Source organism: Phocoena sinus, chromosome 2 (assembly GCF_008692025.1).
Source record: "Phocoena sinus isolate mPhoSin1 chromosome 2, mPhoSin1.pri, whole genome shotgun sequence".
NCBI classification, from domain to species: domain Eukaryota; kingdom Metazoa; phylum Chordata; class Mammalia; order Artiodactyla; family Phocoenidae; genus Phocoena; species Phocoena sinus.
This window is the reverse complement of record NC_045764.1, coordinates 174,407,374-174,434,974: the sequence shown is the minus strand read 5'-3', so window position 1 is coordinate 174,434,974 and position 27,601 is coordinate 174,407,374. Positions and strand designations below refer to the sequence as shown.

Below are 27,601 nucleotides of genomic sequence, written 5' to 3'. Positions count from 1 at the left end.
TGTTTCAGGCTGGAGAGCTACCCAGGGACCCGCTCTGCTGTGCACAAATGAGGCGGGGAAGCTGGAAACCGACGGCTGTTGGGGCCTGGGGGGGGACCGATGGCGTGACCCGCCATGGGGGAGGGGCCCGTACCACCTCTTCACCTCAAGTCCAGGGAGGAGGCAGCCTTGGTAAAGCCCAGGCCCACCACCCACACCCCGTCTCCTCCCTTGCGTGTCCCGAGCAGCCACCAGCTCCCTTCCTCCTGGACTGGCCTCAGGAAAACGTCAGCACTGTGAGGGTGATGCTAAATGGAAGATGACAGCAGACAGGAGACAAACAACAGCCCTACCGACCCAGCCAGGACTCCAGGAAGGGGCCTCCGCCCCCGCATCCTGGGGACTGAGAGCCCCTGCGCCAGTCATCGCCCATGGCCCCTCGGAGGGCTTGGTTTGAGTCTTCCTCCCTCTGCGGGGGAGAGGCCGGTGCACAGCGGCCGTGCCCCAAGCTCAAGGTGGTCTGTTCCACGCACCCAGCATCCCCCGTGTCTGCGCCAGGCGGGGGGGGGGGGGGGGCAGGGGTGGGAGGGGCCGAGGATGCTGGCAGGGAGCCCTCGGGGTGACGGAGCGCCAGCTCTCCGCACGACGCTGTGTCAGGCGGGGTCTCAGGTCTCTCTCCAAAAAACTCAGGTCACGCAGTAAGGAAACGGAAGCACATAGGGTCTGAGTGACTTCCCCAAGGTCACACGGCAAGTCCATTGCAGAGCTGGGCTGGTGACTCAGGTGTTGGAGCGTGTGGTGCTTGCAGCATCAATGACACTTTCCTCCCCATCCCTGTCTTCAGGGTTAAAGGGTTGGAACCCAAGTGGGGCGTGAAGCACCTTTAATCTATCATCCGCTTGCCCTCCCCACCCCCCAGTCTCCCATCCCTGTCCTGGGGGCTGGAAATGTAGTTGATTCTGGAAAACAAACTTTCTTCCTGTGAGAAAACTTGACTGTATTCTCGGGTGGTACATGACCCCAGCCCTGCTCCGTCAGGTGTGCCGCCAAAGGAGGGGTGTGTCTGCTGAGGAGTCCTCAGGGCAGAGCCGCGGGAAGCAAATGAGCGTGGCCATTAGGGGCACTGGGTGTGAGTGGAAGCGACCGCCCCCCTCTGAGCAGAGAGGGCTTGTCACCAGGAGGCCACAGTGGAGTCAACTTCATCAGTGACCAGCAGAGGATGAGAGAGTCCTGTGACTCAGAGGCATCAGAGTGACCCAGGGACAGCTGCACAGGGTGTCAGTTGCTTTAGTCTCAGAAAGAACTAGTGAGTAGCCTTACTTCAGAGAGGACCAGGTCCACTCTGACCCCAGACCTTTCTTCTAGCTCAGTTTCCGATCCAGTACTCACCTTCCACTAATGCCCATTACTCTTCACCATCTCTGGCAGTAGGCACTTCTGCTTCCTGACTCCCTTGACCCCTGTGCACCCTGTCCAGGATCCCTGACCTTGGCAAGCACACAGGAAGCCTTCTCTTCCTCATGTGCATATCTACATGTGTGGGCATGTGCACATGGCGGGGTAGGCAATCGTTCATACACGTACACACACATTCCTCAACCCTCTGACAGTCCATGCTGGGGTCGTGGGCTGGCAGGACAGAGCACCATGCCACAAGGCCCCTTGCTGAGGTTTGGGGCTGCCAGCTCAGGGGTCCCCACGGTACCCAGAACCAGCCTGAGTCACAGCGCTGACCACTGGCCAACATTGCCTGGCCCTGTCTGTCCTGTCCTCTGACACCAAGCCCTTTGGCATAAGATACATCCAAGTGTCCCCAAGCCCGGGGGCCCCCATTTTGTCATTAATTCTCCGGCTCCTCCCACGTGCCAGGCTGTGTGCTGAGTTCTGGTCTTGTCTCCCAGCATCTAGCTCCATACCCTGACTTGAATTCTATCTCTGGACCCTCCCATCCAAGCATCCGGCCACCCCTCCCCATCTCCAGCCCTCACAGCCCGGAAGCCGGGACAGGAGTGTCCCCAGCGGAGAAGGGTCTGGAGGCTGCTGAGAAGTTGACCTCTGCAATAATCGAATTGTGACCCCTCACTCTGGGGACCAAAGGTGTCAGTGATCATGGCAAGGGAGGAAAAAAATAGTGGCGCACACCACCACCTCAACCAGAAAAATAAAGGGGGACACCTTAGATATCTCACGGGGTCTCAGAGACGATGAGCAGTGAAGCGTCTCACAGCTAATATCCATCCACTTGCACGGATTAACTCATTTAATCCTCATGACAGCCCCATTTGACAGATAGGAAGCCTGAGGCCCACAGAGATGAAATACTGCACACAGTGTTACACTGGGATGAGCACTGAGGCAGCTGGTGTGCAGAGCCTGTGCCCAGGGCACTTGCTGCACTGCCTTGAGGACATGGCTGTGCTCTGTGTCCCGGGGAGCCAGCAAAGCCCCTCTGAGGCCCCAGCATCCCTGATAGGACCGGAGTCCCATGAAGGGCTACAGGAAGGGATGAGGGGAGGCCTGGCCCCCAGGCCACAGGGGCTGGACCAGGCAACAGCACCGCTCCCCATCCTGTGGCAGAACCGAAGCTTCATGAGCAATGAGGCCTGATGCTCAGATTCCGGGTGTTCCCTCTAGGGAGCTGCAACTCCCCGGGGTAACTTCTAGAAACTTCCGTGGACAGTTCTGGCTTGATGGTGCATGGGAAAGAAAAGAGCAAGGGGGCAGAGAGCAGAGGGAGGTGAGGAGGGGGTTGTGGAGTGGAGGCAGGGAGGGGGTGAGGAGTCCCAGGGAGAGAGGGCGTGTGAGCCCCGCCCTGTCCCACCTCCCTGCGAATGCAGAACTGTGGAGGGGCTGTGATCCCCTGGATGATGGAGGGAGCAGAGATGGTGGTTGGGTGTTTTGGTGGTTGAGGGGACAGTGACCCCATAACCTGGAAGCCTGGTCACATGCGGTGATGGTACAGGAAGGGAATCTTGGGACGTCAATGTCACATAGTCTGATCCAGTTACACCCATTTTACAGATGAGAAGACTGAGTCCCGGTGCAGGCAAGTGACCTCCCAGGGTTAACGTGGAGCCAGGATCCTGACAAGATCTGCCTCCAGATTTGTGCTGTTTGCCAGGACCTTCTCCTGTGGGTTTGGATGTAGCATCCAGCTCCTGCCTGGCACAAGTAGGTGCACAGTTGGAGAGGGTGGCTGTTATATCATTATTGGAACTGTGGGCCAGCTCCAGGGGGATCATGATGAGGAAGGAAAGGCAGGTTGAGGCCATCGGAGGAAAAGTACCTGCTCCCAGATTTTCCCCAGGAAGCCAGCCCCTCAGCACATCTATTTGGGGACCCTCAGCACCCTCGTGACGTGCTGTGGAAACTTGCTGCAGAGCTGCACGTGACCCTGAACATAACAGGCTCTGTTCCTTGTGATTCTGTTTGGGGCACGCCTTCAGGAGCTGGGAGGCAGATTGAGAGTGCCCAGGGTCTGGGCACTGTGGCCAGTAACGAGGGGTAGTCTGGACCATGAGTAGCGGGTGGTCTCCAGGCCGGGGTGGGTCAGGCTGCAGGTGTGTCGTGACTTCAGGATCCCCGGGGACCCTAACCAGCCATGGGTCAGTGGGAGGGAAACCCCACTTCAATGAGAGCCTGACCCGGTCAGCACTTTGTGTACGTTTGAAACGCATTTCCCTCTCATCCCATCTGCGAGGTGGGTGCTCATTTCGTAGATGAGGAAACCGAGGCTCAGTGCCAGTAAGTGACAAAGGCTGGATGTGAACCTAAGTCCTCATCGGAGCCCACGCTCCCCAGACCCCACTGTACATTTATAAGAATGGCATCTCCTCTCCCAGCATCCCCCACCAGGTATATACAGCCAGTTCAGGTTGGAAGGGCAAACTTATGCCTGTTGCCCAAAGTCAAAGTCACTTTCAAGAGTAGAAGTGTTTTTCCAGAGGTAGAGTTTGCCCACATCAAGGGACTCTGGAGAAGAGGGGAGAGGCCAGAGGTTTGGGGGTCTACCCAGCGGCTGCACTCATCCAAAGGTCTACGCTCTGACACTACTCAGAGCAACCTCTCTGGGCCTCGGTTTCCTCCTCTGTCAGATGGGGACTGTCCATCTGGAGGGCCATGGGGGGTGCAGAGGGGGGCTGAAGAAGGTACCCCCCCCAACCCGAAGCGCTGGCAAAACGGTGGCTGCCTGCCTTTCCTATGCTGGGGAGCCGGGGAAGAAGCCAAGCTGGTTCCCCCGCAGTCCAGCCAGCCCAGGTCAAGGCAGCAGGCAGAGCGCGGGCGAAAGGCTCTGGGGAAAACAGCATGAGTCACCCACCGGCCGGAGCGTGTCCTTCCCGGCTGAGAACCGGCGGTGGCAGGTTTCATAGGTAATTACGTAATTTATGAGGCTCCCGCTCAGGGCTGCGTCTGAGTCAGCCCGGCTGTGTCGTGACCAGGCGGAGGCTGGCAGAGCGAGGCGTGGGCACCGACCCTGTCCCTGGGCTCTGGCCTCTCTGCCCCTCGTGGGGGCTGGCAGCTGCGGCTGGGGGACCGTCTCAGACCTGAGACTGAGAGGAAAGCACGTCCTTCCGTGGCTCTGGTTCCCACGTGGGACGGGAGCTCACAGGTTGGGGGTGGTCCGCAGGAAGACGCTCCCCGCGCAGTGCTCCGTGGGCCAAGGCCGGGGGCTCTACGTGAGAAGCCCTCCCAGAGGCAGACGGCCTCTGTTTTTAGACCCTCCACTTAACCAACACCATCTCTGAACACATAGACACACAAACGTATTTAGATTTTTATGATGTGTGTTTATTACTCAAATGGTCTGACAAGATTCAAAGTGCTTCAAAAGGAAGAGCAGGAATTCTTACGTCCTTCTAACCAGCGTTTTCACCTCCCAGCCCCGCTGTCTGTGGGGCAGGGCATGGTCCTTGGCACCTCCATGAGCCCATACGGTCCTCGGTCCTCCCCACGGTCCACGTGAAGGCCGGTCCTTCCCGCCGCGGGGTGGTCCCCCGGTACTCAAGTCCGGGTGCTTCAAACGGTAGGGGGTGCGGGGGCCTCCCCCAGCTTCCTGGGTGAGGCGGGGAGGGCGCTGTGCATCTGTCTCCTGGGGCATGGGTGCCCTCTGCCTCGATCACCACCAGGGACCGTGGTGCAGTCGTGTGAAGCAGGAGATGAGATCAGGAGAGGAAAGGGCTGAGACTCCAAGATGGGTTCAGAGTAAGCAAGCTGGCCACTGAGAGGGGAGGCAAAACAGAGGGGAGTCAGGAGGGACAACCAGAGCCCCCTCCACAAGCCCAGTGTCATCCCGGGGTCCCTGACGCGCTCACGACTGAATCGCTGGGCCCAGCTGGCACAGGGGTCTGCCCTCCTTCCCTCTGCCTCTGTTTCCTCCCCTGGCGCCCATCTCCCTGGACAGAAAGTGGATAGAGACACCAGGCCAAGGGCCGAAGGGGTGTCGGTCCGACCTCCCCTCTCTTCCCTCCATCGCTGCCTCTCCCAACCCGGCCCCCTCCCCACTCAAGCCCCCCTTGGATTTTTCCTGGCTGAAACCTGCCACAGACACCACCACACCCGGAAAGAGATAAATAAATAAAAGAAAAACAACGTCAACTGTGAAAGGCAGTCCAAAGCTGAATGTTTTCCGGCCTGAGTTAATTACACTTTAAATTGGCATGTTTACTGATGGGGATTTCAAGTTAGCAGAGACGCCCCCCTCCCCAACTGTTTGTACAGTAAAACTCCGCAGGCTGGCGGGCTCCCCCAGGCCTTGGCAGGCCCCGCCGCTCCCCTGCCAACGAGAGAGCATAACAGAAACGTCTATTTTTGAGTGTTAGCGAAAACGAAGATATCGCAGATGGTGGGGAGCAGCATGCTGGACGGTTTCCTACACCCCAGACTCTGCACCTTCTCAGCAGCGTCCTGCCACAGGGAAGACCGGGGACCCTGGGCGTGGGGCTCGGGGCACCCAAGTCAGGGCCCAGCCTGCTCAAGCGTCCCGTACGCTTACTGCAGCACTGCCCCTGTGGGGTTCCCTCCCTTCTCTGCAGCCAGAGGAAGGAGGGATGGCCTCTGCTTGGAGCAAGGCCATGGTGGGGGTCGAGGGAGCTCCGGGCAGGAGTCAGGAGGCCCTGTTTCATTCATTCACTCAACAAACACTGTTGGAAGCCAGGGGAGCTATGTCGGGTAAGGTGGCCCTGACCCTCATAATGGGCGTGGCTCCCTGGACCCTGTGTGCCCTGGGCAAACCCCACTTCTGTTCCAGACCCAAATGGGAAGCAACCAGTGGTCCTTCCGATGAGCACTTACCAGATCCAAGGAATGCCTCCAGGGTTGGGCCAGGATCCCGAGCTCACAGTCACATCTCTCTAGGCAGAAGTGGTCCTTGCAGCCACCTCTGGCCCAGCCCTTGGCTCCTGGTTGGGGTCAACCCAAGGCTCCGCCCATGGGATGTCCATGCACTGGGCACCTGTCGAGTGCCAGGTCCAGAGTGCCTGCAAAGGCAAGACAGGGCTAACCAGCAACATGCAGTGCCTTCCCCGGGCCGAACCAAGCACAGGGGCCTCACAGCCACCATACCAGAAACAGCCCCTGTCCCCATGGAGCGTGCAGGCTGGGCCAGGAGATACCTATTGATCAAAGGATCCGAGGACTGACATCTGATTGCAAATTGAGGTTCTGTGTGGAGGGGTGGATCAGGGAGGGCTTCCTGTAGGAAGTGGCATTGGAGCGGAGCCCTGGATAGGGTCTCATAGGTATGAAAACAACAACTGCAGCACCAAGGGCATGAGGTGGGCTCTGAGATGCCTGCCTCCTCCTCCAGCCCAGCCTGCCCCTCCTCGGGGTCCTTCTCCACCCCTAGCCCGGCACTCATTCCGCCAGGCAGGCGGCGTGGCCGTGGGCTCCCCTCCATTGCCGCCGGGATAATGCGAAAGTGATGAACAAGGTTCCATCCTGCCCTTGCTTCCTGGCCCTCAAGCCCGTCCCCGCGGTGACAAATGGCCCCTCTGTCTCCGCAGGGTCTTTTCAGCAGCCTTGACTGCAGAAGCTTGGCGGCGCTTGCTGGAGATTTATGTCCGTCTCCCCCAGGTTCTTGGTTTCTCTGCTCCTTTATTCCCTCAAAGAGCATGCTTTTATTTATTCATCCCACAAATGTCCTCCCAGTGCCTCCTGTGTGCTTCCTCCTGGCAATAAAGACCTGATTCAATACACTCCCAGGTCGAATACTTACTTTGCGCTGGTGTCTGAGCCCAGCTTTGATCCAGGCGTTAGCTGAGCACCTACTATGAGCTGGCACTGCAGAGCGAAGGCACTGGCTTCTAGAAGCTCTGGAGCAGGGCAGCAGCGTCACCCCCAGCAAGCCCCTGAGAAATGAGGTATTGAGTCCCGCTTGGCGTTCCCGTAGTCCTGGGGTGCTGGGTCACCCCTGTCATTACCAAGAGGGAAACTGCTTATTTGCCAGAGGTGGTCTAGACCCCAAAGCTTAAGACTACCCTTAGGAAAAACAGTCACAGCAAAGCATTCTACCCCCTGCCCCCGGATGTCAGTTTTCTTACGTGTATGAGGATGTGAGTAGAGGGACGGAAGAGGAGGGGAATAAACTCAAGGGTCTCACTCAGCCCTGGCATTTGGGGGGGTCTTTGCATCCTCAAGGACCCATGAGGACTGTGACCTCCATGGGTCCCCAGAGCTGCACCAGCCGCTGACTCTGTGCAGGGTGGTACAAGCAAGCGTGGGGCAGAGCAGAGAGGAGAAGCAGCCTGGGGGAGGGGAGGGGTGCCGAGCCCACCCTGCAGAGCTCACCGGGCTGGTCTGAGCGCTCATTCTTGCTTACCAACTGTCCTGACTTCATCTGTACTCGCCCGAGGGGTGGATACAGCCGTCAAATGCGCTCGAAGATACTCAACGTGGTCTTTGGTATTTAGACTCCCACTGTGCTTTGGGTCTTCTGATGGAGCAAGCGACCCACTCTCCGGGCCAAGGGCCATGGGCACGGCACCCAACTGAAAACACTCCATTCCAGGAGGAATGGCACCAAATTGGAGGTGCCAGGTGGGTGCAGGGGAAAACCACGAAAAGGATGGCAAGCTGTGTGTTGGGAAAAGTAAGCCTACCTCATCATGCAAAGAGAATCTGGGGCCATGGGGCCCTTGCCCACAGAGGCACCGGAACTCAGCGAGCACCCCTGAGTTGGAACCTGCGGCTGGTTTACTTACGGCACCTGGGCAATGGCCCTGAGTCACCGATCCTCTGGCTCCAGGGTCCGTGGTGACTTTCCTCCTGGCTGCTGTGGGTACAGACATTTTCATTCGGCTTGTCAGATGAAAAAGGCCCTTTGTTTATTTTCTCTTCTCCTCAAACAACAGATAAACCAGTAATTTGGCTTTTAATGAAATTCTGCACCAAGCGGCACAGGGTCACCATCTTTGGGTCTAAAATGAGTTTGGAACCTGCACGCTGCCCAGTGTCTGGTACCCTGGGCTGACCTTTTGTCTCATGCATAATTCTCAAGTGGCGGCGATGTACCCAATGCTTCTCCCAGGCAGCAGCCTGGGAGATTGAGGGGGCCGAGGCAGCCGTGCTCATTAATGCAGTGCTCTGGTGTGGGGATGCTTACATCGGAGCCATTAAATAAGGCTAATGTCTCCTCCCGCCCCCCTACACACATTTAATGTATTCCAAAGATGTGTGGATGCATTAACAACAATTTTCATCTCCAAATGTCCCCATTTATTCAGTTCCATGAATAAAATATTAGCCCTGACGCCACGCTCCAGCCTGTTGCAGATGGAGTCCCCCAGAGCACCCGGCTCCGAGTGCTGTAGAGTTTGCTAGAAGGTGGTGGTGGGGGGCCTCAATTAGGGTCTGTGGGGTTGTACTGGGGCTTGTCACTCCTTTCCGGGCCCTGGGGGCCCCCTGGAAAGTGGAAAGAAGAGCCCAGACCCAGCAGCAAACCTCAGACTCTCAAATGACATCCTGGAAGGGGCAGAAAATGATGAAAAATCAAATGGCTTTTAAAAAATGTGAAGAAATTCTAAAAACCAATTACCATATTCATATGCTCATCACCACATCTTGAGTGCCTCCTTTGTGCTTGGCACTTTCCTAGGGATTAACTTGATAAGGTCCCAGTCCTTAGGGAGTCCGTTACTCAATCGACAAACACTCACCATTCTGCTATTATGGGCCTGGCCTGGATCCCAGGGCTGGAGGCACAGCAGGCAACATGACAGAAAAATTTCCTGCCCTGAGAAATTTTACAGCCTAGAGGAGAGAGAGAAAGAAAATATTAACATCAGGTAATTTTGGATAAGCTAGGAAGACAATGGTAACAAGGTGATGAGAGAAGGTTGCTGGGAAGAGGTGGGAGCTAGGCTGGGTGATCAGGGACAGCCTTGCTGAGCAAGGGACATTTCAACACCTTCAGAATCCCAAACCCCTGCTCTAGAAAGGGGGCAACTCTTGGTGGGGACGGGGTGAAGCAAAGAGCAAGAGATCCTGCAGTGTCCCAGGAAAGAAGCATGCAGGGCATGGGGGGGCTAAGGGAGGCCTGCACCCTGCATGGGGGGAGAAGGGCGTTCAGGGCAGGCTGCACAGAGGCGGCCACCAGGGACTCAGCTCCCGGCAGGAGGACGGACGGACGTAAAATGGGCATACACCGTAAAGTGTCATAGGCAGGGAGGGGCAGGGGGTGAGGTTGGCCAGTCTGGGGGCCTTGAGCCACTAGTTACTGTTTTAGAGCCGAGCATGGGGGCAGAGGTGCCACGGTGGGGCTCTGGGCAGGGCAGAGAGAGCCAGATTGCACTCTGGAAGGTTCTCCCTGGCAGAAGGAGGAGGGGGACGGGAAGGAGACGCAGGTGGGGGGCCTGGGTAGCAGTCCAGGCCGGAAAGGGCGATCCCTCCTGCAGGGCTATGGCTGAGGGGCTGGAGAGGAGGGGTGGGCACCCCAGCAGAAGGAGGCACATCTGTAGAACTTGAAGGCCTGACGCCCCACTGGCAAGGTCACTGCTGATCTTCCTGGAGCTGAGGCGACCCCTCGCTACGTGCTGGGCACAGAGAGGCCACGGCCCGAGGAGCAGCCCATGGGGAAAGGCATGCCCAGAGCTGAGACTTCCAAGGCAAGGAAGTTATCTCTTGCCAGTGGGGGTGATGCAAGCCAGGCTCAGAAAGGGCAATTAGCAAATACCAAACAGCCCTAGGTCATCCTCTGGAGGTGCTCTTCGAGTTCACCTTTCCAGGGGCCCTGGACCCTTCCCCTGCCCTGGGCGATCCTGCCGTGCCTGGGTCTCGGCAGGGCTGGGGTGGGGGTGAGGGTACCAGCGTGAAATAAGAGTCACCAGGTAAACCTAGCCCAGCACCTCGGTAGCAGGGCCGTCTGGGACCGCGGGAAGCACGGAGTCCGCTCCGCGCTGCTCTCGGGAACCCTCCAGAACGGATGCGGCTGGAAAATGAAGAGGCCAGTGGCACAGGTCCTAAACCAAGTCCACGGGTCAACCCGCGTGGAGGCTTCTACCGCCCGGAGTCTGCACCAGAGCAGAAGTCGTCCAAGGCGGGATTCGATACCGGAAAGAGGTTGACTGTATAATATTCATCGTATAGAAAGTGAACACCTCACAGGCAACCTATGCCAGGTACCACTCAGCAGGGCTGACTGCAGACAGGAGGCTCCTTCCTCAGACGGCCCCGCCCACGGCCCCGCCCACGGCCCCGCCCCATGGCCCTGGATGAGTCGGCGCGTGCTCCGCCTTCGTGGACGCTGGCCGCTGGCCGCTGGGCACCGGACACTGGCGAGCTTGCAGGAGGCATGCAAGGTGGGATGTGATACTGAAGAGAGGCCGACCGTGTATTGTGCGTCATGAAGAATGCGAACGGGCCACGGGCAACCTCTCCTCAAGCACCAGGAAGATCAGCACGCACAGCAGGCAGGCCCTCGGGCTCTTCCCCGAAGGGGGTCATCCCTCTGGGTCTGGGGGCATTGGGATGGGAGGGGAAGCGGCGAGGACACACCTGCAGGCGCAGCCATGCACAGGGTCAGCCTTCGGCGGGACGTCCTGCAGAGTGGCAGGTGCGGGCCAGTGGGGGGCCCTCTGGAGATCCCTGCGACTCAGTGGCATTGGGCATGGGCAACAGACGGAACCCGGGCCATTCGTCACACACCAAGCAAATGCTTCATGACCAGCGTCCCAGTGCAAGCCCCGCCTCCCTCCCGAAGTCAGCGTGCCCAACAGGAAGCTCTTGCAGGACGGATGAGACGTATCACACGCGAAGCCCATGCATTCACGTACCCTGAAGGAGGCCAGCCTCAGGCCCGGCCCTGCGCATGAGGGGTAGGTGGTACTGAAAACAGGCCATCTGTGTTATATTCGTCATTAATAAAGCGAACTCATCACAGACAACCTCTCCTCAAGTACCCAAAGTGGCGCCTACTCCACCGGCCGCAGCTGGGCAGCAAGGATGGTGGCCTCCCGGGAGCCGTCCTGAGGGTGGATCACATACCACAGGTGAGAGGGACAGAACACGTCACAGGCGGCGCTCACCCCGCCCCGCCCCGCCCCGCCTTGAGGACCTCTCCATCCGGGCACCCATCCCGGCAGTGACACGAAAGTCCCCGCTCTGCTTCCACCCCCTCAAGGGCTTCGTCTCCAACTGGTCCTCCAAGGTGAGATTTGATACTGAGAAAAGATCAACCATGTATTATTCGAAGTCAATAAAGCGAATATAACACGGTCGATCTCCCTTCAGGTACCAGGAGAGGTGCTGAGCTGAGAGGCCAGTGACTTGCCCAGGCCCGCAGGCCCCACAGGCCGCAGTGGGTACGGACGGCTAGTGGACCAGGTGAAGTACATTAGAAACAATTACTTTCCAACTGGTCGACCATCCATCCTGTACCCCAGAGTGGTGCCAATACCGATGTTCTTCCCCGAGGTGCCATGGCCTCCGAGACGGCCTCTCTGGTGGAATTTGATACCGAAAAGGGGTTCACCGAGCAACATTCGTCGTCCAGATGCAAAGTTGCTCGGGTAACCTCTCCCCGCGTACCATGGAGAGGCTCGGACGCTTGGACTAAGGCGATGCTTCAAGGTGGCTGTGCTTCCAGAAGACCCTCCCCCAGGGCAGCTTGAATGCTGGGCATTCAGGGACTGGGACACCACCCTCGACAGGGACCCTCCCAGTGGCCAAGGCCAACCAACATCACCTCCCCGGAGTGAGGTGAATATAGAGGCCCTTCCTGGAAGTTAAGCGAGAGACCCAGGTGGGATCTTATACTGCAGAGAGGTGCCCATCCTTGGATACACTGCCCCGATGGCTGCCCATGGGAGACCGTGGACATGTGAAATGCCCTTTGCCCCCAGTCATCCCGTCCACGGACTGTCTCTGCAGGTGGAGTGAACCCTGACGCAGAGTCGATGAAGATGAACCCCCATGGGGCCAACTCTTTATCCCCAGACCCCAGAGAGGGCGACTCCAGGCCTCCCACCCCGCACAGGCAGAGGGCCTCCCTCCGGAAGATGACGCCTTTGGAGGGAGCTCAGTGAGGTGCTGTGCGAGTGCGTGACACTGACGCCCACAGCTGCACTTTCCGAGGTCCCACCAACACTGCCTCTGGCCCCACGTGGGCGTCGTCACCCCAGCATCCTTCACAGGGTGATTTAACACAAAGAAACCGGCTGACCGTTTGATCAGCCACCTGCACAAAGCAAGTGAAACACCAAATATAAAGGGTGAGGGGCGGGGGGCGGGGGAGAGGAAGAGCGAAGCCAATGAACCGCAAATGACCTCTCTCCAAAGCGAGGCAAAGCAGCTCTGCTATCAGAACCCCAGTCTCTCTCAGAGTTGAAATGCTCAGAACGTGCCCCCAATAACGGACTGGCCTGTGAAGGCTGGGGAGCAGACGATGTATGCCACAAGCAGAGGCCGGATTCTGTGCCCACCACCCATTTTGTGAACTTTGGAGTGGGACCGACAGCAGAATCCTTTCCCTGACGTTGGCATGAGTTCAGAAAGCCCCGTGGGTCTTGCTACAATTGGAGCAAAAGGCCAGCCACCTAAGGTCTGTCCTAAAGAAAGAAAACGTATTATGGGCAGCTTCCCTTCAGGAATCATGGATACTGACCTGCACTTCTGAGACTTTTCCCAGGGCTGGCATCACCTCCCAGAAGTGCTCATGAGAACGGGCTGGACAGTGACAGCTAGTGGACCAGATGACACACATCGTCAGTACCTTCAGGGCATGTCCCGGGGCAGCACTCATGCACCTACCCTGGAGAGGGCTCTGGCTGCTGGCCACTTCCTGTGGGTGACATGGCTTCTGGGAATCCTCCAAGGCAGGCGTCGTTCTGTAAAGAGATCCACCACGCCACGTTGGTCATGTATAAAGCGTGCCGGCAAAGGACAAGCTCTTTTCACATCCCAGGCAATGGTTTTGATCACAGAAGCACCAACTCCAGGACCACGCCCCAAGCAAGGCTCAGCCTCCACGTCCACATGACATTCAGCACCAACGAGGGGCATGTCTCTGGGGCCAGCATGGGGCCCTGAGAGGTGCCAACACTGGGATACTAGGAAGGATTACACCTGGGAATGTCCCAGCCTTCCTGTGTATTCAACAATAGTACTGGAGACAACGGCCCTGAAGGACCAGACTCCACTGACCAAGGAACTTCTGCCTCACTTCTGGAATCAGCATGTGGTCCAGAACCCTACAAGGGGGTGGAAGGAGAACAAGAAGGGGCAGACCAGGGGATGCACGTCACCAAGATGGCACCAACTCTGGTGACAACATGCACCCAACTTCACCAGCATGTCACCCCTGAAGTCAGCACGTCCATCCGGAAAGCTCTCTGGGAAGATTTGGGAAAGAAAGAAAAGGTCAGCTGCATAAAGGATGCTGTGCTTTGACCCCATCTTCCTACTGACCCCATCGACTCCAGTCCAAACACAACATGAATTTAACCATCTAAATGAGAATTGGACCAACACTGATTTTCATAAAAACTCGTTTATCAGGGTGAATTCCATTAAACTAATCCAATTCCCAGTTTAGCTTTCCTGGCTACACTGTTGAGCTGTTTTCATTTCTTTTATTTCCCTGGTTATTTTCCCCAAATCATTTTCATTAGGATCGGTTCTTTTCCATTTAAAAATTTGAATGAAGATTTGATTTCCTCAACACACTCTGTCTACATCAAATCTCACTGTCTCGAGCGGCTGCCACTGTCAGTTTCATCGTGCAGCCACCATGTCTACAATGTTCTATTTCCCCAGGTCAAATGTGGCAGCTGACATGTTGTCAAGAAAATTGGATTCTTCTGCCAATTTGTAGTCAGTTGAATACGCTCTGCTTTGCTCTGTGCCGTTTCAGTTGTTTTTAGTTTTATTTTGTGTTGGTTATTTTTATCACTCTTATTTGATACAAATGGGATGAAACACGGATAGCCTCTATTCATTTCATAACCGAGGAGAAAATTGAGAGCACTGACTGGCAGGGAGATGGAAAGACAGAGAGAGAGGGAGAAACACAATGAGAAGATGCAGCTTCTAAAATTTCCGAGGGCAAACTCCGTACCTATTCACAAGGTCAAAGTACCTTCAGAGAAAAAATGGTGGAGGAAGAACGTCTTTGGGCTCAAAGACCAAATGTAAAGGTGATTACAGAGGGTCCAAGGTAAGAACTGAAGCAGATGCAGCACCAATGCCCTCCTCCAAGGGCCCGGGTGACCCACATCATAAATCAAGCCTGTGTTCTCTGACCAGCATCCATCCTCGTCCACTGGAGAGGCGTAGACCCTCACAGCCACACCGTCCGTTCTTGATCATGGGAGAGGCGTAGACCCTGAGCTTGCCACTGGGTCCCAGAAGCCATCCCAGGCAGGATTTGATACTCAAACAAAAGTTGCCTTTGTGTGATTCAACATAAATAAAGCGAATTCACCAAGGGCAACCTCTGCTCAAGGATCAAACGTCAGCAGGGCAAGAGCACCCAGACGCCTCTTCAGCAAAGGTGGCGCTGCCTCCAGGGTCTAGCTGTCCATGTCCCCCTGGGCGGGGGTTTTGGGGGGCTGCTGAGACTCCAACTCCTCTGTCTCTGGAGAGGCTGGCGCTACATCCAAGGAGCCCTTTGCATGTGACTGAAACACGTTTGTTTTTGGTGTTTTCCCATAAGGGAGGGTATCATGCACCAGCTCTAATGGCACTGGCAGGGGGATGGTCCCCTGAGCTGGCCTAGGCCAGGCCTGAGTGGTGGATGAGGCCACGAGCACGCACGTCACAAGTCAGGCCCATGCTTGGGGCTGCACGTGGTCCCTTACCTTGAGGAGGCACACACAGCAAGGTCCTATCCCAAGGCAGGCATCTCCGAGGAGTCCCTGAGCTGGGACTGAACACAGAGAAGGGAGCAGCCATTTAAGATTCTCCATAAGTGTTGAGGCCACGCTGGGCCCATCCTGCTCCAAGCCTGCGGGATCCCTGACCTGAAGACCAGCAACTCCTTCGTGGCGGGTAGGACTACAAGGGCAAGCAGGCCTCATCATCGGGAAGGCACAGGCTCACCACCGTCCTTCATTCACCCTTCCTTCCAGGAGGCCTCAAAGAGAGCATTTAATAAAGAAAATACGTCACCAGCCACTTACTCATTCGTCCAACATCACATCCACTGTGTGTAGCGAGGGACACAGCAGTAGGCACAACAGACAAAGACTCTGCCCCCAGGGAGCTTGCAGTCTAGTGGGTGAGGGGACAAGAAAGGAAGATCTAAGATGTGATGACAATATCATAATATAAACCATTGTCATAAGAGTCAATGCTTTTTATCTTCACTGTGTACCAGACACTGTCTAAACACTTTGCATATGACTGAGTTTTTATACCTACCCTACGAGTAGGCATTAACCCCGTTTTACAGATGAATAAACTGAGCCACAGAGAGGTGGCAGATCAAGTAATCTGCTCAAGATCACACAGCTAGCAAACATAAGGTAATAATAAATGATGTTACTGATTCTTGTCTTGCACCAGGAGTAAATGAAGCAAGCCATGGAACTGTCTTCAGATACCGTCGACTTTCCCTGTGGAGGAAACACTGCCATCTCCCCTCCCCAAACACACCACCACCTGGCCATCGTTGGCTTTGATTCCCAGAGGTCACCCTGAGGATTAGGATACTTGAGGGGCAGTAATACGTTGCATAAATAAAGTGTGCGCCTTCCACTCATTCGGGGATGATGCAGAAGGTCCTTGCCCTACAAGGTGCCTCATATCCAAGATGACTTCATATCTAAAAAGAGGCTTACCAAATATGTTTTATTCACCAGTGAGTCTTCAAGGAAGGGAAGAAAACCAAAGTCTCACCTAAAAAGTCAGCATCGTTCCTGGGAATTCTGGGCTGAGTGGCATGGGTCACACATCAAGCATTTATCACCAGTGAATGATCGGTTTCCTTACCCTGGATAAGCGCGGGCTGAAACTTCCCCTTGTGGAGTTTTCCCAAGAAGAATTTAGTACTGAAAGGAGATTGGCCATGTAATACTCATCATAAATAAAATGAACACACCATGGACAACCTCCATTCAAGTACCCAACTAGGGTGCTGGCTTCTGGCGTGTCCCAGACATTGGGCCTAAGGACGGACGGGATACCAAAAGTGAAGATGCTGGCAACACAAACCATCAATGAAACAAGCATGGACCCCAGTATCCCTTCCTTGGAATTAGCACCCCTTCCAGGAAGCCATTCAGGACGGACATGCTGCAACCAAGAGGAGCAGAGTATCATATTATACACAAAGAGAGCGCCGCAGGGATGACTTCCTGTCAAACAGGAAGTGGATCTACAGTGAAAGTACTGCCTCTTCAGGGAAGCTGGCATCGTGGACCAGTGGTACCCTTAGAGGTGGACAACACACAGAGGTGAGCAAACACAGGTGACACATACATGGGGAGACGAGCACACACTCAGCTCAACCATCCACCCAGGTGTGCGGACACCGACTCTAGTTCCTGGGTGCTTTAGGGCCAGATTTGATACCTAAAAAAAGGTCAACCATGTATGATTCGTCAAAAAATAAAGCGAATGCACCATGGAAGACCTCTCTTCAAGTACCACCAAGTAGCTCTGGTAAGAAAAGCCCCACTTCTTCCTTAATGCTGGCACCACCTCCAGGATCCTCCCGTGGATGGTCTAACACACACAGCGTGAGGACCAGGACGCACACAGAGCATCAGGAAATCACGTGTTCTGCTGTCCAGCTGTAGTCAACAGCCCCTGCACTTACCCTGCAGAGGAGCTGATACCAAGGTCCTGCCCTGAAGTGGGGCTCCGCCCCAGGAAGCCCCCCCAAGGGCGGGATTTGGTACTGAAAAATAGGTGAACCGTGTATGATTCGTCACAAGTAAAGCGAAGGCTACACGGATAACCTATCTTCAAGTCCCGCAGATTAGCACTGACCAGGTGCCAGTGTCTTGTCTTCAAAGCTGGCCTCCTCCGGGAAGTCCCCCTAAGGACAGAGTGAGCATTGAGTGTTAACAGACTGACAGAGAGGGGCATGAATGAAACACACACGCCCCCCTCCAAGTTCAACCGTCCCATCCTAGACCCTGAAGTAGTCCAGACGTCAATACTTTTGCCTGCCTGGCAAGATATCTAAGAAGCACTTTCAAGGGTGTTGCATGTGGAGAGGTGAAGGGCATAAGAATTCATTATTTATCATAGCAGGGAACACTTCCTCATTTAACATGTGCATCAAAACGGACAACAGTGATCCTTTCCTCGCTTACACCTTATGTCCATGAAGCCCTCCAAGGCTAGAGTTCTTTCCAAAGAAGCTGACTTTGCAATACTGCTCATAAAGAAAATGACAGCGTGGAACACAAACCTTATTATACCAAGGTATGGCGCTGACCTCAGAACTGTGGCCTCATCTCCAAAGGTGGGCATAACTTCCAAGAAGTCTCCCTAAGGATAAATTGCATACTTAGGGTTAACAGTCCAGCAGACATATGATGAGAAAAAATCCTCTGTTGTTAAAAATGAATTCACATACCTAGCAAATGGTACAGACTCCATGTCCATCCCAGAAGGTGGTGCTACAACGAGGCATCCTGCCAAGGGGGAAGATAGTACTGAGAAGGGGGAATCTGGGTATGATTCATGTTCAATAGACAAATGTAGAGTGCAAATGACAACAGTGAGTCTTCCAGATAAGGATGGCACTGTGAGGCCAGATCACAGGTTTCTTCCTCCTCCAGTATCTAATGAAATAAACAACAAATGACCATTTATCCCAAGACAAGACCAACATATAGAATAGAAAAATAATCACAGAAATAACAGAAGACATCCTTGAAATGAAGAAACAATTAACCTGACTAATCAAGAAGGGATAGATAATATGATTCAGAAAAAGTGCTAAAGAAATGTAATGACTGAGTCAGATCCTGGTAAAGAGGTAACAGAGAACCCTTCTCCTCCACAAACTCAGAGAAATGGTGGATAAAATGCAACCACAGCCGAAATCAATTGATAAATAAATGCACAGCTCAAAGGAGTGAAAGAAAGGGAAACCCTCAGCTGTCAGTGAAGAGAGCAACAAGTTTGCAACCTGCCACCAAGGGACCTAAGGGATGCTGCACTAGAGGCTTAGAGGGTCTGTAGTCTTCATGTCCAAGCAGGAACAGGACATGTGACATTGGGCCCAAGAAGGGTGGAGAACTGGAATGGAAAGGAAAGCCAGAAAACTCTATGTTGGCCCAGAGAGATGACAAGAGAGTTTATTTCCGCCCAGGCTGTGGGTAGAATGAGTTTCCCTGTGAGAAACCAACCTCCTGGGCCAAGATGTGGTGAGGATTTATACCAGCCATAAGGTATGGGACTCCTTAGGCCAACAGATGAGTAGGAGAACTGGTCCCGACTGGTGAAAGCCTGATACCATACAGAACCAAATGTAGAACCATAATGTCGCAAAGGGAACAACAAAACACAAACATTAATTCCCCCGATGATAACCTCACAGCGAAAAGTTACAAATCCCATGAAGGAGAGTATTATTATGAGTCAATTGGCTCAACGAAGAGTAGCTCTTATACCCCTAAAGCTGAGAGAAATTAACAACAAGTATTGTTAAAGTGACTAAAGAGAGTAAAAAGAACTAGAAGTCATAGAGCCAAATAGAAGAATATGAAAAAAAAATAGATGAGTAAAAGTGTGAGAGCCATGGTTGGACATTCTCAGAGATGAAAGACCTCACAGAAGACAGTGCCCCAGAGTCTTTCCAACGAAGTATATGAAGATTCACTACATAATACAGTCCAGCTAAGCAAGAGGTATGTAGAGAAGCCACATGAAAAAAGCTAGTGAAATACTAAATGCAGAAGACAACGGAGCAGCATCTACAAAGTTCTGAGGAAAAAAAAAAAAGTAGGCTGAGAATTTTATACCTAGCTAAATGTCCCTTGTGTATATAAACAAGAGGCAGATATCTCCAAATGTGTAAGGACTAAACAGTGTTTATGAGTCATTCTTGAAGAAACAATTATAAAATCCATTTTGATATATGAATTAAAATTAAAAATTCAGGAATAGAGAAGGTTTAGTTTAAGGGAAAAAACACTAGTGGTCAGTAATGAATCTATTTAAATATAGAACTATGATTAAACATCTATAAGAATTGTGGTTACAGAATACAGTGCAAATATTTATAATGAAAAAATTATATTGTACAGTATAACTGAAAGAAAAAAGCAGGTGGAGCTGATTTCCTTATTTTTCAGAACCTCGAGTGAAATTAAAACAGTTAAAATACATAATGATCCCAACTACTTCATGTTTTACATAATAATTTTTCTTAATTTTATAGGGATCTTTTAGGAATAAGTACTTCTTTTGGAAGAGCAAGAAATATTTATCAATTATTCCAATCTTCTTCAGCTTATTATGTTAAATCCAAGTAAAATTATAGTTAATGTTTTAAAAAAAAGATTAGGTACAGCACGATCCCATATTTGAAAAATATTTCTCTCTCACTTTGTCTGTCTACCTTTCTATCTGGATATACGCTCAGACAGGTATTTGGAAATTTCTAAAACCCTGATGGTTATTTCCGGGTGCTCAGAAATTGGGTAATTGTCTTTTACTTACATTTTCCCACACTGCTTGAATTTTTATTTTAAGGTTATGTCATTGTTATACATATGGTAATAAAGTAAAATAATTATTCTTTTTTCAAAGAAAAACAAGAAATTGAAAATAGAGCTACCGTCTGGCCTCGACTTCAGTAGGGCTTTCCGGTTGACGGATATGGTGAATCATCCATTCACTTAGCTCAGAAAAAATGCTAACACTCACGGCCCCTTCCCTGACTTTGCCAACATGTCCCAGAGGTCCTCCCTCCAGGACAAGATATAATATTGAAAGATAAAGGAACTATCCATCGGGGTTTTTTTTTTTAAGAAAAACAACCCCCCGCCAGAAGCATCATGGGCTGGATGCCCCTATTACCCCAATCACTTGAGTCTTAAACCTAAATCATACGCTTCTCCCCGCAAACTGGCAAGGTCATCCATAAATCAACTGAACAACAGGAACACTAGTGGCACCTGTCTGGTAGCTCCAGGGCCAACCACACGTTCAAGTATACTGGCGTGGAGCCAATATGAGTGTGTCTTCCCCGCAATCCCCATCAGCTCCAAGAAGACGCCTGGTGAGACGTGATACCGAAAAGAGATCGACCGTGTATTGGGCATCATTAAATAATGCGAACTCACCACGGACAACCTCCCTCCGAGTACCATAAGGCGGCACTGCTTGCAGCATCCCCGCATCCACACGGTCTGGGCAGCTTGGGAGTGGCCTCTGAGGGTGAACGGGACGCTGAGGATGAGTGGACCAATTGGGTCAATCCCCAAGTCAAACCCATGCCCCTGGTTCACCAACCCAGGATTTGTGTGGGCAGCAGTGCCACTTCCTGTACTTTGCTGGTCATGCAAGTGACACTCAGTAATGGAAAGAAGTCAGCCCCACGTGAGTCATCACCAGTGAAGCCACGAGCTCTTGAAAGACCACACGTTTGCAAGAGCAGGGAGGCGCCTCCCTCCTTGGTAAACCTGGCCTCACCCTAGAGGAGGTCCCTGGAAGGTGTGAGCCTGCGGAGAGTTAGCAAACCAGGGGTCACACGGGTCCCGTCCCCTCTTCTCTCCTATATCCCGAGAGCTGACTGATAAAAGATGCTTCTAGATGCCTCTTCGAGGTTGGATTCCATAATTTTAAAAAGTCAGCCACATGTATTTCAGTATTAATTTTTTTACAGTTAGGGCACTCCCACAGCCTCGCTAGCCTGTCCTAAGGTTGGCAGTGCCCCAGGCATTTGCCTCAGGGTCAGTGTGGACACTGGGGTGAGCGTCAGTAGCAGGCATCCTCAGGAAAGCACTTGTGGGCTCAGCCGTCCTGGCACCTACCTTGAAAGCAGCACTGGCCTGGGAAGCCCTCCGAGGCAGAATTTGACACTAAAAGAGAGGAGAGCCGTGTATGACTCGCTTTGATGAATCGAATTCATCACGGCCAGCCTCTCTTCAAGTACCATAAGTGAACACTTGTGAGAAATCCACTGCCTGTCCTGCCAAGATGGCTGCCCTGTAAGGAAGCAGTGGAACAACCTTGGGTAGTGGGCCGAGTGACATGCGAGCACATTCATTGCATGCTCACCCGAGACGCACTTACCCTAAGTGGGGGCGGCTCTCTCTACAGTCCTCCTGGACCAGAAGGGCTGCATCCCACGGTCATCACCATGTCAGCACACTGTGGTTGTCCCTTGGCTCCTGTGATGGAGCCACACTGACCCGAGAACCGTGGCTACTTCCCCGGACAGGCATCACCACGGGACCTCCTGTGGAGAGACGGGAAGCCAGGGGTTAGAGTATCGGGTATCAGATCTAAAAACAAGCATGTACTGTGTGAACAGTCACACACCCCCGAGAGGAGCTGGCCGCTGGCTTCAGGTCCCTCAATGGAAGACAACGCTGTGTCCCAGGAGCGCTTCAAGGAGGCTGTGGCAATGACAGCGATGCCACTACCAAGGGTGACTCATCACGTTTTAAGTCCACACGCCCTCCCGACCACGGTTGTCCACAGGGCAGCCACCGTCGCAAGTCCATTGCTGCTTCCCAAGGTTGGCAGGACTCCCTCCAAGTCTTCCGGGTGGGTGGGGTTGGTGCTGAGGGTCGGTGACTAGGTGGCCCAGAGGGTGAACAGAGTGCTTGCCCCTCTGGTCAACCAGTCACACACCCTGAACTGTCCTGACACCAGCATCTCTTCTGGAAGTTAGCCTTGGACCCAGGAAGCCTCTCTTCAAAGTCTTGTAAGGTGACACTGGTGACAGAACCACAGCCGTTTCCCCGGAGTTGGCATGGCCCTTAGGAAGGCCTCCTACAGATGGAGGACGCTCAGGTTAGTGGACCAGATGACTTACAGCTAGGACAAGCCTGTGGCCCTGGCCAGCCAGCCATTCTCGTCTTCTGGAGAACACGAAGACTTCTCTCCCGAAGTGGCCGTCATGTCTGGGGAGTCCTTAGTGGTAGTATTTGGTACTGAAAAAAGTGTTGTCCGTGAATGATTCGTCATAAGTAAAGCGAATCCACCACGAACAACTTCTCTTCAAGTACCACAGAAAAGCAGAGACAAGACAGACAAGGGGTCCCCTTCCACGTCTCTGAGGGGTGCAGCTTCCAACTGCCGTCCTGTGGGCAGATTGGACACCGAGTGTTAGTGTGATGGACGACGTGTGTCCCGAGAACACGCCGGGACTCAGCGGGGCTGGCCACTCACCTCCCCGAGGCTGAATGCCCTGCCCCTTCCCTAGAGCGGCAATTGCATTCCTGAGTCCTCAGGGTCAGGGCTTGGAAACGAGAAGACAGAGGCTTCACAGTGGCACCTCGTCCCAGCTCGGGACTCTCCACATGGGTGTGGACCCTGGGGTTTCAGAATGGGGACCTTGGACTTCTCAACAGAGCACTCTCAGGTCTCCACCAAGCACATCGAGGCACTGGTCAAGCTCCTTGGTGGGACTTGTGGGATCTACCAGACTAGGGGAGTTCCAGAAAGAGCCCACGGCCACCACAGGGTGCCCTGGAGAGTCTGGCCAGCCCGGGCCCCGAGGCACCCTCAGCAGGATCTGAGGGAGGCTCACCAAGCTCTTCATGATCCCGGGAGACCCCCACTCCCTTCCCACCCCTCCACTGCACCACCCATCTCACCCCAATGAACCACTCAGGAAAGCAATTCCAAGAAGGTTGACATCAAAGGTCCCCATCTTCTCCCCAACAGCCTCAGACCAGTAGGACCAGGTCCCATTTCCCAAATTCACCACCCAGTCCTCACACCCCACAGCTCTTCCACATCTGGAACCATGGCCCATCACCGGGCCCTCACTTCTCCAACATGATTCGCCGTCCACCCACCAAGGGCCATTTGTCCCCCCATCTCCTACACCAAAGGCTTGCAGTGGGTACATGGCATCCTGGTTCTATATCACCTACAGACCATCTTTCTTCTCTTTTCCTTTTAAAATTCCAGTTCATCCATAGCATATTCATCGGACCTCACTGCCCACTACCTGGATAACTGCCACTCAGGTCCTCCTTCTGGGTCACAATCTTCCTCCTGGAAAACCTCCCGATTTCCCTCGTGGTAACGACCACATAGCAACGCTGTCCCCAGCTTCCCAGCACTGGCGGGGGGGGGGGGGGCTGCCTCACCTCCAGTTACCACTGCCTCCATCCCACCCTGCAGTCCAGCCCCACGGTCGCTGCCTCAGCTTGGATCTTGGCAATACTGGTAGTGACACTTCTCCCAAAGCTCCTGGTTACCCACTGACACACTCCAGAGCCCTGACTCAGCAGTGATCACACCTGTAGAACCCCTGGTTCATCGCCTGCCTCCACCTTCGCACTCGTGATCCTGGCTGGGCTCATCCAACCCATCCCGGGATCTACCGGCTCCACCTTTGGGACATCTCATGTTCTCTGTGTCTCCCACCTCCGTGGGGGCACCCCCCTAGATCTATCTACACAATAGCCGTCCACATGGGTTCTCTATCGCCACCCTTGTGGTCAGAGTGACCATTTCAACATAGACCACACCTCCCTCCCTGCTCAGAACCCACCCATGGCTTCCATCACGTTCAGAATAAAATCCAAAGGTGCCCTAGCCTCTGAGGCTGCCCCTCTCACCCCACAGCTCAGTCCAGCCCCAAAAGAAGGCTTTTGAGAAAAAGCCTTCTCGCTTTTTCTCAAAGATGCCAGAGGGCTTTGAAGTGCCACACCCTCCTTCTGAAACGCTCCGACCCCAAGTTCTCCATCTGACCCACCCCCACTTCATTCCCATTTCCCCTCCCCAAAGAGAGCTTTCCAGGCCCTGTATTTAAAATAAATGTCCACTCTACCTGGGCTTCTTTCTCGCACCTTATCCTGCTTTCCTTTCCTTCATAAAACGTAACAGTGGACAAAATTATGGCTGTCAAAATTCACGTGAACAAGGACTTTACCTTGTTCACTGCTCTACCCCCAGCTTAGAGGAAACAACTAAGGTCTAGAATCATCTAGAAGACAGTAATGCACTCAATCATGATTTTTGGAATGACTGAATCATTTCTCATTCATTGATCAACTCATGGACAATTCATTAGCTATGTGGTTATGCTATTAACAAGAGAATCTGACAATATAAAGAAAGAGCCCTATTGAAAAAGCATCACGGCCAAGGCAGACATCCCTTCCCCAAAGTAATTCTCCGATGGGCTGAGTCTTGCGGGAGAGGAAACCAAGTGCGACTCACCGGAGACAAAGATCAGACTCTGCAACTCACGGTCCGTGTGCACTGGAAAGATGCGATGCCAACACTTCTCCCGGAGGTTGGCACTGCTTCCAGGAAGCCTTCCCGGGCAAGAGCTGACCATCAAAAAGTCTTTCCTGGAACAAACACCATAAAGATGACCAATTAGGTTATCTGACAGTATCACCGCCACATCCTCATGTTGCATGGTCTCCAGGGATTCATTTTACGAAAGGTCTGGGTTCCCTTGGGACAGCTGGCAGGTGTTCTGGGTGAATGGGATTCTCAGGGGTCAACATCTTAGGATGGCTTGGTGCAGATTCCAGCATCCCTTCCAGAAGATTGCAGCCCTCCTAGGCAGCCACCTTCTGCATAAATTAGATTCCGGTCACGGGTGCGACAAGTGACAGACATCCTAAAGGACGCCTGTGCACTGTGACCCACCATCCACGTACATACCTTGGGTGGGTACAAAAACCAAGACCTCCTCCCTGCAGGCGGAATGCTGTCCGGGAAGCCCTCCAGAGCAGTATTTGATACTGAAAAACTGGATGTCCCTGTATGATTCGTCATAAATACAGCGAACACAGCAGGGATAACCACTCTTCAAGTACCGAAGGCTAACGCTAATGAACCATGTCTTCACCAGAGTCGGCCTTCCCTCCAGCTAGTCCTCCTAAGGATGAATTGGGGACCGAGGGTTACAGGAGGATCAGGTGTGGCCCGTTGTAAATAAAGCCCACTGGCCAACCATGCGTGTAAATGCTCTCTGGCCAACCATGCATTCCTGTCCCCTGGGGAGGGGCTGAGGCCAACAGCTCTTCCCAGGAAGCTTCCCAGGCAAGATCAATACTGAAAAACACAAACCTTCCCTTCTATGACTCAGCATAAATAGGGCCAACCGGCAAGGAGAAGGTCTTTTCAAGGGCCAGGTACTAGCATGGAGGAGGAACCAGTGCCTCTTCTTCCGGAGTCTGTCCCAAGAAGTGACTGGATAGGTAGGGACTGTGGATCAGTTGACATACATCATTGATAAAATGTATGTTCTCTGATCAACCATCCATTCCCCTATCATGGACCATGCCCTGCCCTCGGGTTGGAGTCCTGTCGGAGCACATCTCCAGGTGGGAGCTTGTCCTGAAACACAGCAGCTCAGATGTGATTCGCCATACGCACGGTGATGCCCCAACAGCCAACCCTGCTGCCGCTCAGCCCTGGAGACTAAGTTTTCAAGGCCTCGATGCTGCAGCTGGGGGACTAGGTGGCTTCATCCTAATGAAGGCCCAGGGTCTGTGATGGGCCATTCTTTCAAGTGTTGGGGGGAGGCACATCCTTCCTGAAGATGGAATTAGGTCCAGGAAGGATGTAACACGGCACTACATTTATAACAGAACAAGCATTGGGGAGCGACCCTGCCATGGACTGCACCTGATCAGGTGTGGTGGAGGAGAAGCCCCCCTCTCCCATGGGCTTCTCCTGTATGTAGACTAGATGCTGAGGGTCAGGGGTCACATGAGCCCTCCTTAGACTTTGGATTGGCACCGAGAGCAATAACCTTTCCGTGGAACAGAGGTACCTTCCAGGAGGTCGTCCTGGGCTGAGTGGGATAACCAGAGCGGAAAGACCGGTCACACAGCCGTTAAATACAGTGCTCTCCAGACCAAAAGCCTCTTCAAGGGAGATGTAGTGAACTTGAGTGCTGAAACAGCCTGGCCCCTGAGGTCCCCTATGGATGACTGTGTTGTGAGGGCCCGGGGGTCCTCACAGCCCACCCTCCACCCGTGGACCCGCGGAGGGGGCGGCCATAGATCCCCGCCCTACAAGTGGGATACCACCACTCAATCTTCCATGGTGCCAGAATCTCGGCCACGAATGACGGATGAGCACCCCAACGGTCCCTCGTGCTCACACTGACAAGAACACCGGCGTCTCGCCTCCAAAGCTTGGGTCACTTCTGGGGTGTCACCTGAGGATGGAAGACATCCTCTGGGTTCGTGCACTGAGGACACGTGCCTCCATCCAGGGCATGCCCTGGGGTCAACTTTGCAGTCACGTACCTTAGGGGGAGGTGGACAGTTCTCTTACTGTGAAGCTGGCATCCCCAGCGGGCGTCCATCCTGAACTGATGCCATGAAAGGACTCCACTGTGCCGGCCGCCACAAAGCCAATAAAGCCAGGAAGACGGGAGCAGCGGGGCTTTGCGGCAGCCCCGGGATGTCCATACAGTCAAGATCCCAGACGTGGTGGGGCTCAGAAGCCACCGCTCTCCACCAAACGGGATCTGGGCCAGCCTCCCGCCCCCATAAGCAGGGGAGATCCAGTCCCAGGGGGTGCACTGCAGGCGAGCGAGGCATCAGCCGGCCAGTTCTCCTCCTGAGTGAGGCCAGGGCCCCAAGCCAGTCTCTTTAAGTGCCACGTGGAGGGACAGGAACGCTGCTGGCTCTGCCGGCAGTGCCTCGGAGAACTCTACCTGGAGAGCAGATGGACACGGGGGTCAGTGACCTTGGAGGGAAACAGGGAGGCGAGCAGAGGATGGCCTGCCTTTCACACACCTGGAGAGACAGATGGTGGCCCTGCTTCTGGGGAGCTCTCCTGGGTGGGACTTGACCCTCGAAAACAGATTGCCCTCAGAGGAATCTTCGCGAAGGAAGTGACCTCTCCTTCAAGGTCCCAAGGGAGCAGAAACCACATCCTCTCCACCCGGGCCGGCATAGCTTCTAGGAAGCCACCCTGCAAAGGACGGGGTCTGGAGGATCAGGGCCGGGGAGAGCTCTCACTCCCTGAGGGAGGCTCAGCCGTCAGGCACCCACGGACTGGCCCTGCA

At 53.9% G+C, this 27,601-nt stretch overlaps 1 long non-coding RNA gene across 2 annotated transcripts; it reads right to left on the bottom strand.

Annotated features, from left to right (window-relative positions):
• Nucleotides 1–4,748: 4,748 nt before the first annotated feature.
• LOC116746385 lies at nucleotides 4,749–10,514 on the bottom strand. Of its 2 annotated transcripts, XR_004347694.1 has the most exons (5): nucleotides 10,320–10,514; nucleotides 9,132–9,225; nucleotides 7,796–8,248; nucleotides 6,271–7,325; nucleotides 4,770–5,197 (listed from the first exon to the last, which is right to left on the bottom strand). It is a non-coding gene; the product is annotated as an uncharacterized LOC116746385 (long non-coding RNA). The 2 variants fall into 2 exon arrangements; XR_004347691.1 differs by having other exon boundaries at nucleotides 4,749–5,197; nucleotides 6,271–8,248.
• Nucleotides 10,515–27,601: the final 17,087 nt, after the last annotated feature.